This window comes from Podarcis tiliguerta (genome assembly GCF_965153285.1).
Source record: "Podarcis tiliguerta genome assembly, chromosome: 6".
Taxonomy (NCBI): Eukaryota; Metazoa; Chordata; class Lepidosauria; order Squamata; family Lacertidae; genus Podarcis; species Podarcis tiliguerta.
Window position 1 is genome coordinate 32,419,555 of NC_139539.1, and position 13,957 is coordinate 32,433,511.

At 43.3% G+C, this 13,957-nt stretch overlaps 1 protein-coding gene across 20 annotated transcripts in view; it reads left to right on the forward strand.

Moving 5' to 3' along the window:
- The window catches only part of NAV1 (neuron navigator 1), a 255,039-nt gene that overhangs the window by 196,426 nt on the left and 44,656 nt on the right, over nucleotides 1-13,957 (forward strand). The gene's annotated exons all lie outside the window — the stretch shown is intronic.

Sequence of the window (13,957 nt, forward strand, 5' to 3'; positions counted from 1 at the left end):
AAGGGGCGGAGGCCACGAGGGAAAGAATAGGTGGGACTTAGACGGTTTGAATTTGTAGGGAGCAGTTTCTGGCGTGCGGTGAAGCACATGCTGGCGTGGAGACCGGCTTTGCAAGGAGCAAAAGCCAAGACCCAAGCGCAACGCAGCATTGTTTGCTTTGCAAAAGGCAGGCATGGATGGGCAGCCGTAGGGCTCAAATTTGGGGGAGTAAGCTGCCCAGGAAAGACGGAAAGCTCTGCAGCTAGGTCGGAAGGCTACGACTTCTAGGCGTTTGTTCGCGGTGCAGGGGGGGCGTGTTCCTCCCCACCCCCCAAGCCGCAATTTCTCCTGTGCTTAGGGGGCGGGGCAAGACGTTGCTGGAAACGTTTTTTCCTCTTCTGTGTTTTTTTATGGGGAGTGAACTGCTCAGAGTATCTGACGTCCTTTGATCCTTTGCCACTTTTGATCTTCCAAACCTAATAGGAATTAGCTGAAAATCAAAAACACACACATACAACACATCCCGCACACATATAAGTCTTGAATGCCCCATTTCCATCCGTTTGCAATGGGCACTCCAAGGGTGCATTGTAATATTGTATGGGCACTGCACTGTTTCTGGAGAAGAACGACCTACAGTGGCAGGGGCATCCTGTATTTGCTTTCATTTTTTATAATTTATTTTGCACACCCCTCTCCCTCTAACTTTGCAAATATACCTAGTCTGCAGGATTGGTCCTCATGGGATGGGTCTAGCTGGACTGGGCACTGAGCATAGTTCCTGGTCATCTTATATTTCCTGATAAAAGCACCCAAGATGCAAATTATGTTGATGTTAAGCATAAAATGTCTCCCTTTTGGACAATGGCTGTGCATGTTGTGAATTTCTGCCTTGAAATAGCTGTGAAAACCTTACAGCCAGATGTCCACAGTTGTGCTGAATGTATGTGAAGCTGCATTCCCATCTGAGAACTAATGAAACTATACTCTGTACTCTGATTGTATCCATCCTCCGACTGCTGAATAGCTAAAATCATGTTCTTTCCATGAGGAAACGGGAGTCTGCAGGAGGAAGTCGAAACTCGATACAAAGGGGAAATCTTTGACCCAGGTTTCCTCTAAGAAAGAGAACCGATGCTCTCAGGCAGACGGGGCTTCTCCTGCATTCTTGACCTGGGGCATTTTAGCAAGCTAGTCTAACTTCCTCAAGGGTTTAGAAGAGAATTGGCACAATTGGGTTTTTGAAGTTTGGGGGCTGCATCTTAAAATGCTCTTTTTAAAACCTTGGAACAGTTTTTGTTTTGTTTTTAGCCACACAACAACTCTGCACCCAAGGTCCTTAGCTGAGCAATAATTTGAACCTGAGTTTCTGACAATCCAGCCCAACACTCTGGCCGGGCACAGTATTTAGATTTGAAATGCACCTCCCTCGCTTGCTCTCTCTCTTACACACACACACACACACACACACACACTGAATCCCACCATCCCCTCCTGCGAAATGTGATCTTTCGGAGAGGGTTGGTAGGAAGGGGCGGAGGCCAGGAGGGAAAGAATAGGTGGGACTTAGACTTATGCCTGAGATTCCGGAAAACTGCTGCCAATCTGAGTAGACAGCAATGGGCTAGAATGGTCTAATGGCCAGATCCAATATGGCAGCTTCATGTATTCATAATGCTAATTCCGCCCCTGATATCTGTAGATCCATTCAATACTATTCAACCAATACTACCCACAATCACATACCCATCCATATCCCTCAGTACAAAATCCTAGCTGGTCACTTTGCACAATAAAGATAGCTGACCAGATTTAAAACTCATACAGCCTCAGAACAAAAATAAAATAATCTATCTAACCTCCCATGTGGGGTACTACAGTAACTCCGTCTTTGCGCCACACTCAGTTTTGTGCTAATATGACTTTCACTCTGGACACCATTAAGCACAAAATCATTTCATCACTGTTGCAACTGCTCTGGTTCTCACCCACCTGTAAGACCAATAACTTCATACATTCTAGAACAACCAAACAGCAAATACAGTAGGAAAGGGGGGAATAAATAAAAGTTCAAAAGGGCACCTTTTGTGAGGCTGGTGCAGAAAGGACACTTTTCCTTGAAGATATCAGATCTAGCTGTGGTGACACATGCCTTAGTTATATCTTGTTTGGACTACTGAAACAAACTTTGTGTGAGACTACATGCAAAGAGTGTTCAGATACCAGCTGATTCAGAATGCTACAGCCAGTTAAAACAGCTTTACTGGCTTATTTCCAAGCGCAGTTGTTTACACAACCTGGGACCGGGTTATCTGACAGACTGTGCTTTCCCCATACAAGCCTGACTGTGCTTTGAGATCTTCAGAAGAGGCCACTCTTTTTTGCCCCCCCCCCCCAACATCTGAAGCATGTTTGGTGGGAACTTGAGAGGGGCCCTGCTTGGTAGCTGTATCCAAGCTCAGTAACTCTTTACCAAGGGTAAAGAGCTCCTTCTGTGATAACCATCCACTGAGATGCAAACATGCAAATATTTGGCTTCATAAGCTGTCACTGTAAAATGTTAGCAGCTTGGTTAACTGGTTGTTTTTATTGTTTGCATTGATGTCTTACTTACTTGTTTTTATGTTGAACACCATTTTGTGAAAAGACAACATACAAATTTAGCAAAGAATAATAAACCTATACATATAGTGCCTTTCTCCAAACACTTGCCAGTCTTATCCAGGAGTTCTAAATTTTGATTGCAATAGATTAACCCAGAGGTTTTCAACCTTTTTGAGCCCATAGCTCCCTTAACCAACTACATCCTTTCTGTGGCACCCTTATGGAGCTCAGGAGCCCAGTTATGTCACCCCTTGTCTGCAGAGCTGGTAGCCTCTTACCCTTTTCCAAACACCCTTGTGGAGTGTTCCTTCAGCCTCCTCTCCTCTCCTTGGGAGTCCTCCCCCCCAAAAAAAGAGAGGTGCCTCCCAGAGGCACCATTTGCCTGTAGAGCTTATAGCCAGGGCTGCTGCAATAAACAGCTGTGCAAGCCTTTGGGAGGCAGAAATGTGAGAGGGCATCAGAGGAGGGAGGGAAGGAAAGAGAGGCAGAGGCCAGTGTTGCCTTAACCATCATTCAAGGCACCCCAGGGTGTCATGGCACATTGGTTGAAAACCACTGGATTAACCTACTGGGCGTGTTACATTCTGCCTTGTTTCTCAGAGATAGGTATGGCTATTTGGGAGCAGGCTGGGTGGGGCAAGGTAGATTCTCCCTGGTATAAGTTAACACATAAGTACATTTGACAACTGAGAAGGAAGTCAAGAGGAGACTGACATTCATCCAGTGTAGTCTGAGGATCTTGGCTCAGCATTGGACCACCTTATAGTAAGCTTTGAAAACAAACAATGAGAACCTCTCACTTAGAATGATTCATCAGCTGGTACTTGGAAAGGGTGGCTGAATTTCAGAGCTCAGCACTATTCTTAGCTGTGTGTGTATGTGAGATACTCACACACACAGTAATAAGCAAATATGACACTTGCCAGGAAGTTTTATCCAGCATCATAAATTTTGATCTAATAAGAACATAAACATCTTCTTATTGGATCAAACTTAAGGTCCATTGCATCAGCTGCAGTAAACCAAATGCCACTAAGAAGCTCACAACCAGGGCATAGTGGAGATAGCTATCCTCTGTGGTTTATTCTCAGTAATTGTTAGTCACAGATATACTGCTTCTGAATATGGAGGTTTTCATTTTAGATGGGTCTTGAAACATCTGCTGTCTTTCTTTGTTGTTTATTAAATTTCTATACCACTCTTCACCTGAAGATAACAGGGTGCTTTACAATATAAAAATACATCCCATAATAACAAACATAAACAATAGCCCTCCAACTGGCATGTGGTGCTTTAGCTACATAGAACCCAGAGAAGCACCTTGTCTCTGGAAAAGCTGATAGGAGTTCCAGCTCCACCCTTCCCTGAAAAGTATTATTAGATGCATGATAGCCAGAAATTCAACAGCTGTGCCTTTTATCCAACAAGGAGCTGCAGCGATGGGTAGGATGATGGTTATTTGCTGAATTGGTTTTATTGCTTGTATAACAAAACACAGGTGTTCTTTCAGAAAAAGAGTTGGCAAGCCTAGCAAATGATGGCATCCCTAGCTGCATGATCTGTGAGCTGGGTGTGTATGGCTATTCTAAGCAACTGCAAAAGTCTTTTATGCCTAATACTTGATTGGACCAAAGGGGGGGAGGTCAGCAACCACTGCACCCATTGTGGTGCTTTGGATAATCCAGTGGGCTGACACGAATGCTGTGTATGCATGGCATTTCATGTTACACAACATATTAATTTGCTAGCACAAGAGTTGAATTTCTCACTTCCTTTCTTTCATTTCCAGAAAAATAACAAAACACCCTGAGACCTCTGGCTCTTTTCAAGCATCTGGGGGGGGGGGGGAGCCTCTCTAGAAGGCTTCTGTTCCAAGTTGCTCACTAAAACTTTCATATGGGGATTAATCCTGTGGCCTTTCCCTGTGGCTGTCCCAAAACAGGGCCCCCCACATTACCCAGTTTCCGAAGGCTATTCTGTATCTGCCTGACCTCCTCCATAATGTCGTTACTCAGCCTACCCCCATGGCTCCTGAAGAGAAGGGGGGCGGGAACACAGTTGGAAAGATGTTAAGTAATTTCCTCTCCAATGTGTGGGGAATTGCAGCAACAATACATGCTGTTGGCTTGGTGCTCCAGTGCCCTCTGGAGTGACTTGGTTTGAACAGACTCTTTTTTGACACCGGATTTGTTGCGAAGGGAAGCAGTTTGTAACAAAACATCTTAAGATTCCTCACTGCCCTGTATTCGCTGATCTGTGATACATACTCAGAAAACAATTAGCGGGTTGAGAGAATTGGCAAAACTTGGGAAAGAGTCTGTGGTGCTAAGCATAATCAATGTGAATTGGCACTGAAATCAGAAATGGCACTGAAATGTGATGATGAAGGATCACAGTGGGGAGGATAAGACTGCAGGAGCACATGGCTCACATTATTTCTGGGGCATCAAAGGAGTTGGGAGGTAAGAGGATCAGGCAGAGCAGAGAAAATTGGAAGATTGCAAGTAATGGCCGATGGGCATCAGAAGTGCTATGCAGGGGCAATCCCTATGCTGTGGGTATTGCCCAGGAATATATACTTGCCCTTTAGCCCGAATCATTCCTTCCCTTCTTGAACCATTTGTTGTTTTTTTACACTCAAGTTCACTTCAGGCTTCATTGGCTAGATCCTTCTAAGCTTGGCATGCCCACTGATTAGGAGGAGTGTCCATTGCACCGTCAAGGGCCTCTTGTTCTCTACAAAAGCCCTCAATAGGCCTATTCCAGCCACTTCAGTTAAAAGCTCTTCTAGACACAAGCCGCCTGGAGTCCCCCTATCTACTCATGGGGAAAACACTAGTTTCCTGAGAAAGGCAACCCCTTTTAATTCACTGGCTTCCCCAAGCATGGGGAAGAGCAAGCTGGATGCAGATCAGTTGCAGAGGAAGAAACAGAAGGAAAGAACTGACAGAGACCATGGAGGTACTTACTGTAGATCCCAAGTAATTTACCAACAAGTACAGTGGTACCTCGGTTTGCGAACTTAATCTGTTCCAGAAGTCTGTTCTTAAACTGAAACCGTTCTTAAACCGAGGTGCGCTTTCCCTAATGAGGCCTCCCACCACTGGTGCCCTTCCACTGTTCAGATTCCGTTCTTAGATCAAGGTAAAGTTTGCAAACCAGGACACTACTTCCGGTTTTGCAGAGTTCGTAAACCAAATAGTTCGCAAACAGGGCTGTTCTTAAACCGAGGTACCACTGTAATTTGATATCGAGCAAGAGGACCTCATCAGAGAGAATTTTTTGCCTGCTTTGTGTCAGGATTATTACTTGTTCTCTCTTTCCCTAGGAAGAGCTTTCACAACACTCAGGTGGTCCACAATTTAAGAGAAGGAGATATTAGTGGTGTCTTCTCCAGATTGTGGTCTTTCTGTTGCTCCATAAAGAGAATTCCAGACTAGCATCTCAATAATTTTATACCATCTTCTTCCTTGGGCCCCACATGCAAGAAGGCAAACAATGGAGGATCAGAGAGTAAGGCTTGTTCTTGGCAACACTAGGCAAATCCGAATGTTGCTCTTCTAGTGCACAGCCATTTGAAGGATTTGGTTTTAAGAAATGTTCATTCACAGGACTGAATAGGATAGGATGTTTTTCCTCGGGATTAATTAGCCTGTACTTAAATTTTAATCCCCCGTGCAGACATTTTAATAAGGATTAGAAGTGTTTTACAGAGCCAAGATAAATTTGCAAAATGTGTGTTTGGAGCATAATTAATGCTTAATCGGTCCATCCACAAACTTATTTCAAGAGCCTTAAACTTTTGGGAGTCAATATATGATTGTAAAATGTGCATGCGGTTAAAATATTTTTTGAAAATCCCTAGGCAGAAGTATCAATGTCTATGGAGACCAGATGCCAGGGATTAAATCAAGCCATGATACCATAGGTTTAAAAACCTTTGAACCTAAACCCTCTCTAAAGTCCAGTCTTGGTTCAAAATTAACTTGCCCTTTGCCAATTCTCCCCACGGCTGCTCCCCTTTCCCCATACTTATTCTTGTAAACAGGAGGCTTTGTCTGTAAAGTCTGGGTGCTCACATAGAACTGCAGAAAGTAGTTGCAACTAATTTCTAGCCGAGGTAGGTGAGCTAGGAGTGAAATTTCCCATGCTCCCTATTCACACTGTGAGTGTGATAAGGCCATTGCTCCCAACCCTGCCAATCAGTGAGACCTCCTCCTTCACAAACAAAAGTTTTGGGAAAGGGAAAGGACAAGTGAGTATGGCCATTAAGGAGGCTCTTCCTGGCTCAATACAGTATGCACAGTTAACAAACTGGAAGATCATACTTGAGGAAGCGTCTAGATTTCTCTGATAAGTGTTGGAAATACCAAGGCAAAGCAAACCCTCCCCCACCCCCAATCACTAATTTTAACCAGTTCTTGCCATATTAATAACAGGTCTAGAGCCACCCAGTTCTCCAGTGCTGTTATTCTGTCCTATTCAAATGACAACACAGTAGGGTAACCGCATGCAAGGCACCACAGTCTTGCATTTTAGAAGAGTTGACATGAATTTGTCCTTTCCTCCAGAACAATCTTAAAAAAAGAAAAACCATTAAAAAAAATTAAAAGCAGATTTTTAAAATTTAGACCAAGCTTTGTTTACTTGCATCTTTTTAAAAAAGTGGTGATGTTAAGTATCTCTCTAAAATAACCTGGTTTAAAGTGGATAAAACATTAAAACCCGCACTCCTGATTTATTAAATCAGATAAAATGACACCCTATGAAAACATCTTGGTCTAATTCACATGTAACGGTAAACCATAGAGATAGTTCCTGCACTGCTATTCCCTGAGTAGGAACAACAAATTTGAGTAGGAGCAACAAGTCCAAACCAGGAATTAGGGTTGTTTTGCAGGCTTCAGATATGAAGCTGTGTTTGATAAACCAAGAAGAAAAACCTTGGCCAACATAACTATTGAGTTTCAAAGCTTGTTTCCTTTGTAAAAGAACAAACCGGCAAGCAACAACAACAAAAACGTAGCTGAGGTTAAGTATTATAAATATGACATAACAAGCCATGTACTATGCTTATTCAACATATGACTCTTTAGACGTTCTCAAATATTTATTTTGCATGCCATGGAGAATCAATGTTGTTAGTGACACTTGCTTCTGGAATGTTCTGGGCACTTAGACTTCAAGTAAGTAATCTTGCTTAGTGGCCTTATGTAGAAAAAAATCAAACAAATCTCTAATTCATAATTGCTTGCTTAAACACATACAGTATAAATTCAGTAATGTACAAAATGCATGTGAGCTGCATGGTTAGAGGTTTTGTGTCACACTCCTGGATAGTATAAAGGCACTATTTAGTTGAAAACAAGAAAGTTGTATTTATTATAGCAACTAACTAACATGCATGCTTGTTTAGAAAATATAGGAATTAGAAAGCTGGAAAAATCATTTAAGTAATTTACTCTAGTCACCCCTTTTAAAATCAGTGATTTAAAATTACCCTGCATCCCTTTTGTTAGGAAGTCAGATACACTTCTGTTTGAGTGCCAGAAGGACATTGAGCATTTTAGATTATGCTTGTGACTCTCATTTTTGCTACCATTAGAATGTGGGATTGTGCATATGTTGTGGTATTTACTGAAGGCTTCTGTTCAACTAATTATTGTCACATGAGGTCAAAATAGGCAGCGTAGTATTTTTCTTGGTGGTTTGACTCAATTTAGGCAGCCATGTTTATATTGTGTTCAGTCTCTAAAAAAGCAGCCATATAAACACATTGATTCTCTCAGCCTGTGACAATTCTGTATTCCTCCCTTTACCTGTGTGAGATGCCTGTCTAGCTAAAACAATTGCTAACTGAGGTTAACTCAAATCTGATTAAATGGACTCTAGTCCAGGGGCCAGCAAACTTACCACGCCTTGGGCAAGTGTCTCCAGTGCCGATAGTGCAGAGGGCGGGGGAGCATGTGCCCATACATGTGTGCACACGCTATTTCCGGTGCACTTCCGGGTTGGAGCACCAGAAATAGCTTGTGCGCACGTGCACGGGCCTCCTCCGACCCGGATGTGCACCAGAAATAATGCTTGCACATGTGCAAATAACTCTGAAACATGTGCACAAGCTATTTCTGGTGCTCCTCCAACCCAGAAGTGGGCAGCCGCGCAGCGCAGTGCCGGTAAGAGCGGGCGGCGGGAGTTGTCACGGGCCAGATAAACGAGTCCCTCGGGCCTTATCCGGCCCGCAGGCCTTAGTTTGGGGACCCCTGCTCTAGTCCATGAAATTATGCTAGTCTGTACAGTGCCGCAGCTTGCACTAAGTTACTATAGTTTCTAACGTGCTTTGGGCAGGAATGCATATCATGTTGGAAACCGGATTACTGTGCCCAGGGTCTCTCATTTCCCCAATACTACGATGAAACCCATGCCCCTGGTGTGACACCACTGTATCATTCATTTTCCTGACCCTGCTTTACATCATTTGCTGTCGCTGATTGGAAAGGGGGGGGAATTCATAACACTGATATGGAGTAAACATTAAAGCGGGCAGAGAGGCCGAGCATGACAGTTCCCCATGCAGTCCCCAGGGGTGGATCTGCTATGAAACTAATGAATTTTGCTTTAAAAAGTGCATTGTGCCTGTATATAACATTTCCCTAATTTTCACGCCTCCTCCCAATAACTTGAAAACTATAAGGCATAGGGATTTTTTTATTCATACCAGTGACTTTGAAATGGGAGATAATCTAGTACAAGTTTAATCAAATAATGAGATATAGTGGTATTAAAAACAAAACAAAACTGTGATGATCTGTTGTGGAACAACCCCACTGAAGAAGATAACAGTGGTTACTCAGACCTCGTTGCTGGTTGCAAAGAGGCTGCTATATCAGGGGCAGAAAAATGTAGGTCTGCCACTGAGTATCCTCAGGTTGCCCTTAACACATTTTCACTCTGTCATTGGAGACCTTGTGTGTCCAGCACCCTAAGTCCTTAGATATGGCTGAGCTCCTGACTGCTGCTTTCTTGATGCACCCTCTTCCATACATGTATGAGCTCAAAGGAGTGCACACATTGGTATCTGAGGGCCAAATCAAACATGATGATGTCAGTTCCATGTGTTTGATAACATAAAACTGCTTCAGCTGCATAGAAATTGGGGTGCTGGTCTGAATTTAACAGCAAATGGAGTATGCAGGTGAGGGGCACTGAACTTTACACTACATCTGCAATTTATTCCCCACAGCCCCAAATATTTTTCACTCAGTCAGGGTCACTTCCCTTGTTGGAGCTGAGGAGGTGCGCTTGCAGAGAAAAAGAAGGAATGAATTGTTTTTATTGGTTTTTATTAATTAAATTTATTAGATGCCTTCTCTTACTGCAGACAACTCAAGGTGTTAATGAGGGTAAAGTTACACCTTCTTCACCTGCGCACCTGCCTTTGCTGTTCAAATCAGACAACTTGCACCCAGACAACTTGCACCTCCTCCCATGATTGAAGCAGCTCTGCATTTGAACACAACTGTTAATGCAATATTTAATTATGCCTGGTTATCAGTCAGTAAAGGGCCAAAGTGCTAAATGAAATGTATCTGTGGGACATCTACAGTTGGACTACAATTTAGTATTGGGACTACATTGCTGATTCAGTATTGACCAGTTAGCTGCTCCAAAGAAGGCATATATCATTTGTTTGTTCTCTGTGTGTACATCTACTTTCACAAAAGCAAATGTATAAAGTAAAGAAATCTGTGTTCCAAAATCCACAGCTGGCCAATACCTTTATTGGAACCAATAAAATGCCACAAAATAGTTAGCAAGTTTCTGAGTTCTCCAGAACTCTTAATCAGACAGAATACTAAGCAAAAAGGGGGTGGAAGGAGGGGAAAAATCATCTAGCTTGATGTTAAAGCCACAAAGTCTGCATTTGGTCACAGTCTTAAAATGGGAGTGTTGGAAGAGACAGCAAACTTTGACCACAATCATGTACACACTTATCAGGGGGTAAGTCACACTGAACTCAGTAGGGCTTGCTTCTGAACGGTCATATATAGAATTGCACTGATTGTTGTATTAGGTCATACAGGACTCATCTACTGCTCTGTGCTGCATAAATGGACCAGGCCCAAGAACCAGACAGACACTTTTGTTTAATAAAGTCTATGAGTGTTTTGTAAGCAAGGGAACTAAAGGGTAACATGTTAATCAATAAAATTATCTCTAAAAGGGCCTGCAGTAACATCCCTTTCTGGTAGTGCAATCTTTTGTCTTTTATATCATAGAATCATAGAATTGTAGAGTTGGAAGGGACCCTGAGGATCATCTAGTCCAACCCCCTGCAATGCAGAAATATGCAGCTGTCCCAATATGGGGATCGAACTTGCAACCTTGGCATTTTCAGCACCATGCTCTAACCAACTGAGCTACCCTGGTTTTGTTTTCTGGAGTGCTCAGTGTTATTGGTGGCTTTCTCTCTCAAACTTTTGCTTGCCTTTGCTAATGTCCAATGGGTAGAAGTTGGGAGGAACCACAACTCAGTGATCACATCCTTTGAATGCAAAGGGTTCTGGGTTCAGTCCCTGCCACCTCCATTTAAAAAGATCAGGTAGCAGGTGATGGAAAAGACCTCTGCCATGATCCTGGAGACTAGACAGTTTTAGTCTAGATGGAAATACTGTGATGTTGCAAGGCAGTTTCCTATGTTCCTTTCTGTGTGATAATGTAACTATGTAATGGTAGAAGAATTCTCCTCTTCAGCTGACAATTACTAAAGGTGTGGGAACCCTGTCCTCTATTACATTTGGTTACCGTAATGACAGGCTACTCTGGTTAACTGCTAGAATAGAGGCTGAGTAAGCTGGTTGCTAATGCTGAAGCAGACATTCCTAGAAAGAAACTTAATAAGCAGCATTTTCTTAAGACAGGGACTCTCCGACACAGAATTTTACATCTCTTCCTGTAGTGAGGACATGAGAAATCATGGAAAGGAATATGTTGTCATTTTCTTTTCAATGAATGGAGACTAGAACTCCTCTTGAGTAAAGGAATAAAGGGGTAAAAGGTTTGTGACTTTAAAGGCCCTGTTTATTCTGAGCAAGGAGCTGGGGGAGATGCTTGGGGAGCCCATTTGCAGCTCTCAGAATCACCACCTCTCTGCTGTGCATATAGCTGGATTTGTCCCCAACTTTGGTTGTGCTTCCACAGTCTACCTGGGCGGGGGCACTGAGTGGGCGGCTGTAACATTTAGCAAAACGTGGCTGGGCGACAAAAGGCTGAGTCAACACTTCCCCCACAGTTGGTCCTCATTAAGGAGCAGCCTGTTAAGCCAGGCAGCGCTGTGGGTTCTGCCCTTTTGTTTTGAAATGAAAAAGGCAAATACACTGAAGGGAAATAATCTGGAGCCTAGAAACAAGAGCTTGTAAATGAGCTTTTTGTCCCCGTCCTTCCTATAAGCCCACCCACCCCTTGATAATTTATGCTCTTTAAGGAAACGTTAGTCTTATCCCTTTCTCCATATACAGGCTGCCCGTGTGGTTTTGGCTTCAGTGTGTGCCAGACAGCAAAGGGGTCGCAGCTGGGAATGCTGCCTTCCCGTTGCTCAGGGTCATATTCACCATAAGAGAGTGCGCTGGTGGCTGCATGCAATAGTGTGAGGGAGCCGGTTCACTGTTGTGGGGAATTCCCCTGAGTTCATGAGACCTCCCCACTCTCTCCAGTCTGCAGAAGCAACAGATGGCCCCTTTATCCCTGTTGCAGAGCTACCCTCCCATGCTAACCTGCTGCTGTAAGTCTAGTGGCTAAGGGGTTGAGCCTAAGCCACAAGCTCATCTGGTAGCCTTAGGTAAGCTCACTATTCAGTCTTGGCCTACCCATTCGCAATGGCTGCCATACAAGGCTAATACTGGCTCACTTTATGTGGCTGCTGTACTTTTACTGAGTTAATGTAAGGAATACTCTTTGAACCCTTGGCATCTACCTTTATAGCATTGATCATAATACCCCACCTCACCAAATAGAGGATTTCAGTTTCTGAGATTGATGGTTGCTGCCGTTACTCTACGAGGCTCAAGAAGGGAAGGGTGCTGCTGGATTCTGCCTCGCCAAAATGCTTTTGCTTGGAACAAGCTGAGGAAAGGCTAGGTTGCATTTGTGGGGTGGGTGGGACTTGGGTAGGTGGACAGGGAAAGCATTCCAGGAGTATGGAAAGATTGGGGACCAGCAAAAGGCAAGACACCTTGTCATTTATGAAACACCTGCATGGGCTGGTGGCTTCTTCCTGAACACAATTCAGAGTTTATATGCCGTGGTGTCCAGATACCTGAAGTACTACAGACCTGCCAATATACTGACATCAGTGCTGGAAACTCCCATTGTTCTAGGCACATTTTGTGACAGGGAATTTCATCAGCGCGAGCAATTTCTGAGCTCTGGGTGCAGTACTGCACCTAAGATTTCAGATTAAAACTGCAGAGTGGAAGGAAAGGACCTTTTTCTGCCTGTCCACTTCCAGCTACTCTCTGAAGACTGGAGAAGAGACCCTCTAAAGAATATTAAGAAGGTGGGCAGGAGAAGGAGTAGGCCATGTAAAAAAATGAGCAAAGTATTTTAGCTGCAGTTCATTCATTTTCTGCTTTGTATGCATCTAGACATTCCGTTGTTGCTCCCATAACCTAGGTTTAAGGTGCCGTTTAGCTCCTGGCTTTCATCCCTCCATTTCTAACATTGACTGACATCACCTTTGAATAGGTTTGAGTGGCACTGACTTATGAGGTGATGTGCATGGCATCTGCAGACGGGGCCTTCTATGTTGTGGCACTCCAACTTTGGGGCTTCTTTCCCCAGGAAGACTTGCCTGATGCTTACTTGTCTTGTCCTTCACCTCGTGCTGAATTTTAATTTCTCCAGGCATTAAATATATATATAATTTGAGTAGATTTAGTCTGTTGTTGCCTTGCTTTTATTGACTCTGCTTGTCTGATACATTTCATTTGTTGTTTTGGTAAGTTTTGTTTATTGCTTTTAACTAGTTGTTATTAATTGTTAGCTGGCCTTGGAGTAATAGAAATGCTGAACAGTAAGCTATAGGGTTTTTGCTTTTGCAAATTAAATCAAAACCAGATTTGATCTGTTTTGAACAGATAAGTTTGTATGATAATGTGTCCCGCCATGAGAATAGCATAACAGAATCAGCATAGGGAGACATTCAGGACCGCATATAAGGTCTTGCCTTTTCTAATTCTTGAGCCATCTGGATTCACTCAAAGCAAGAAAAAAATTATCCTTCTCGTCATATTAAATAAAATGTGATGCCTCTGACTATCCCTTTCCCACCCACTTGGCCTGATGGCTAAGAACATGGGAGTTATGCAAAAGTCCA